The following is a 4358-nucleotide window of genomic DNA, read 5'->3' on the forward strand; positions in this document are numbered from 1 at the left end:
AGGATAGAAGGAGAATTGATGCCTTTGAGCTGTGGTGCTGGAGAAGAGTATTGAATGTATCATGGACTGCCAAGAAAACAGATTCATCCTGGAAAGGGTTAAACCGGGTGGCTTCTTGGAGGCAAAGATTCTGGGGCTTCGTCTGACATACCTTGGACATGTTGTAAGGAGAGATAGGCCCTTGGAGAGGGACATCATGCTTGGTAAGGTGGAGGGACAGCGCAGGAGGGGAAGAACCTCTATAAGGTGGGTTGATTCAGTGACTGGGGTAATCGGGATGGGTGTGTCAGAGGCAAGGCGAGTGGCACAGGATAGAGCAGGGTTTAGGGCTGTTGTACATAGGGTTGCTATGAGTCGCAAACGACTCGACAGCACATAACAACAACAACATCTCCTCATTAAATGGATTTTGTGATGTTGTCAAAGCTAAGTTTACTATAGGTAGATGGGTTGATTTCTGGGTCCTCAATTCTATTCCATTGATCTATGAGTCTGTCACTGTACCAGTACCATGCTGTCTTGACTACTATGGCAGTGTGATTTGTAACTATATATATGCCAATTAATAGCATGACATAGGACAAGCATTACAAAGGGAAATGGAGGAAGGAGAAAAAGGAAACTGTGCATGAATGAATAAATGAAACCTTTTTTTAAAAACCTTCATATATATATATAATGGGATAAGAAGAAAATAAAGATCCTCACCACTGGGTCAATAAGCAATATTGTGATAGAGAAAGGATTGAAGTTGTCAATTATTTCATCTTGCTTGTATCAACAATCAACACCTTTGGTACTGGAGATTAGGAGATGTACTGCACTGGGAAAGTCCACTGTCAGATGTAATAGAATGATCATATTGGACTGAAGACTAAGGTGTACCTGATTCAGGACATAGTCCTTTCAGTCAATTCCTATGCATCTGAAAGCTGAACAATAAATATAGATGAAGAAAGAAGAATTGATGCCTTTGAATTGTATTTGAGAAGAGTACTGAGTATCCCGTGGACTGCCAAAAGAACACACATATATGTCTTGGGAAAAGTGAAGCCAGAGTGCTCCTTGGAGGCAAAGAGAGTGAAGCATCATCTCTCACAATGTGGGTGAGTTGCTAGGGGATGCTATTCCTTGGAAAGGACATCATGCTTGGGGGGAAATGGAGAGTCAGCAAAAGACAGGAAATCCCCAACAAGACGGATTGACACAATAAATTCAGCAATAAGCTCAAGTATGTCAGAGATTGTGAAGATGGCACAGGAGAGGACAGGGCTCAGGTCTGTTATTCGTAGGGTTCTTATGAGTCCTACTCAACTCCAAGGCAGCTAATAATAATTACAACAACCAAGTGTCTGGAAATATAATCTAATAATTTTTTCCAAGACTAAAAAACCATTTTAGACACTTAGGTTAAAATCTTAGGTTAAAAATACAGACATTGAATAACATTGTCATTTAGACTTGCAAGAAAAACTAATAAAAAAAATCCCAACCAATAGATCCTTTCCTGACTCACAGGAGAATTATACTTTCATACACATTTAGGACTACATATTCTAAGAGTAATTAGATACTAACATACTACCCCTTAACTGTATTTCATAAAGTGAAAAAACAGATCGAATATTTGTTTAGCTTTTGAGTTTAAAAAAAACCTACTTGGTAAATACATGTGATTTAAGAATGACTGGGTGGAAAATGAACAAATGCAAAAATATGATAGGGCAGTGCTGAATATCATCTATACCTACCCCTCAGCTCCATGGAAACCAACAGTAATGTGAAGCTTTTTCATTGCCACCTTTGCTCACAAAAGACAAGGTTGCTCTGATGTATTTCTTCTAAACAACTACAACTTACTCTGTGAATACACCTGACATGCACTCTGAATCATTTCAGTGCTCACCCTATCTTGTTGTCAAGGAAACAGGCATCAGCCTCACTTAGGCAATAGTGAAAAGAAATGTGTAAACGAACAGAAGAAGTATACTATGGCAAATACGAGTTCCTTTCTCTAAGAGCCAACTTGATGCATTTCCAATGTTAATGAATTTAACCTATATTCACTGTAAGGTATGTATGAAATTAGATCATTAAAAGTGAAAATATTTACAGATACTGCAGATTTAAAATTCTAACATTTGCAGCTACATTTCTTGCATAATATATTCATTAAATACAACACCAGGTGTATTGTGTACAAATTTGAAAGTGCATTTTCTCACAGGAAGCTCCAGAAATAAGAATATTAGTAACTGAGTAGATGCAACTGATTTATTTCAATTTATAAATTAATTTGCCTAGGGAATGAGTCTTTGTTAAAGTTGATATAGTGAAATCACTAAAAGCTCAAATTCAAAGTCAAATATCATTACAATCAAATTCCAGTTAGTCTCCCAAGAGGAGACAGAGATAGGCACTTTTACAGATTTAACTGAAATTTACTGTAATGTGCTGTTGAGTCATGTTCAACTCATAGAGATGTCCAACAGACCTAAACCCTCCTCTATCCTGTGCCAATCGTACCATCTTTGACACATCTCTCCCCCCATTACCCCAGTCACTGAATCACTCCATCTCATTTAGAGTCTTCCTCTCTTGCACTGTCCCTCCACCCTCCCAAGCATGACAGACGTTCCTGTCCAAGGACTGATCCCACCTTGCAGCATATCCAAAGTATGTCAGATGAAGCTGCAGAATCCTTGCCTCCAAGGAGGAGCCTGGCTTCATGCTCTCCTGGATGAACTTGTTTGTTCTCCTAGCAGTCCTTGGTATATTCAGTACTCTTCTCCAGTAATGCAGCTCAAAGGCATCAATTCTCCTACTATCATCCCTAGTCATTGTCCAGATTTCTGATGCATAGCAAGTAATTGCAAAGACCATGGCCTGTATCAGGTGCACTTTAGTCTCCAGACTGATATCGTTGCTCTTCAGTACTGTGGAGAGGACTCTGACAGAATTCTTTGCAGAGAGATAGAAAAGTTAAGAGATGTAACAACTGGTAGTGAAGAACCCAAGTAGTAACAAAAATGGAAAACTGTCAGTAACCTAAAAAAATTCAAAGTTCTACTACCAGAATTTTGTCAGAGTGGGAAAAGCACATGTCAGGAGCTCTAGAGCTGTAGAAAGAAGAACGTTATCTATGATACAAGGAAGGAAGGAGAAATGTGTGACAATAGAATTTAAAAAAATATTCCTTACTCCTTGTATCCTTATGATTGTGGCAGATATCTTCCATTTGTTGAAACCTACTAGAAGCCAGGCCAAAAGAGCCTGAATGATGAAGTTTTGAGAGATCAGCAAGATAGAAAGAAAAACTGAACTGGAGAAACAAGTAGAAATGATGACAAACATTTTAACATATTAATTATAAAACCTAAGGGTTTTTTTGGAAGCAAGAGTGGAATCCACTTCCATAAACAGCTTTCCTCTGGAAACCCTATGAACCTGGAGAAAGGATGAAAGTCACGCACACAAGTGTTGAGGACTTTCGTTCATAGGGTCGTTATGAGTCACCTACGACTCGATGGCACTTAACAACACAACAACAAGGCATGTTACTTACCTATGCTTCTGTTTCATTATCATTGAAATAATGGTATATTTCTTAGGGAATATTGTGGAAATTCCTAGAAAATCATAATCACTAAGTAAATCTTCACTATCATTATGTTTCTTCTTGTTATAGTACTTTCAAGTCACATTCATTTGACTCTTAACAACCCTGTGTAGAACAGAACAAAACACTGGCCAGTCTACACCATCCTCACAAACTCTGTTGTAACTGAGACTATTGTTGTAACCCCATCTACATCAGAGAGTTGGACAGTGAATAGGGTTGATAGAAAGAGAATTGATGCCTTTGAGCTGTGGTGCTGGAGAAGAGTGCTGAATATACCATGAACTGCCAGGAGAATAACAGGTTTGTCCTGGAGAAGGTGAAGCCGGAATGCTCCTTGGAGCCAAGGATTCTGAAGCTTCGTCTGACATACTTTGGGCATGTTTCAAGGAGGGACTGGTCCTTGGAGAGGGACGTCATGTTTCGGAGAGTGGAGGGATGGCACAGGAGAGGAAGACCCTTAATGAAATGGATCAATTCTGTGACTGGAGTGGTGAGAATGAGTTGAGATGACTAGGTTGGCACAGAATAGAATAGAATAGCATTTAGGGCTCTTGTACATAGGGTCGCTATGAGTCACAAGGGACTCGATGGCACATAACAACAACAACAACAACATCATTAACAAAATAGAATCATCATAGAAGAGTTGCAGACAGAGTGCTCCCTAGAAGCAAAGATGGTAACACTTTTTTCTCATATACCTTGGGCATGTTATCAGAAGAACATCACATAGAAG

Source organism: Elephantulus edwardii, unplaced genomic scaffold (assembly GCF_000299155.1).
Source record: "Elephantulus edwardii isolate Elephantulus edwardi_28Jun2011 unplaced genomic scaffold, EleEdw1.0 scaffold00312, whole genome shotgun sequence".
Taxonomy (NCBI): domain Eukaryota; kingdom Metazoa; phylum Chordata; class Mammalia; order Macroscelidea; family Macroscelididae; genus Elephantulus; species Elephantulus edwardii.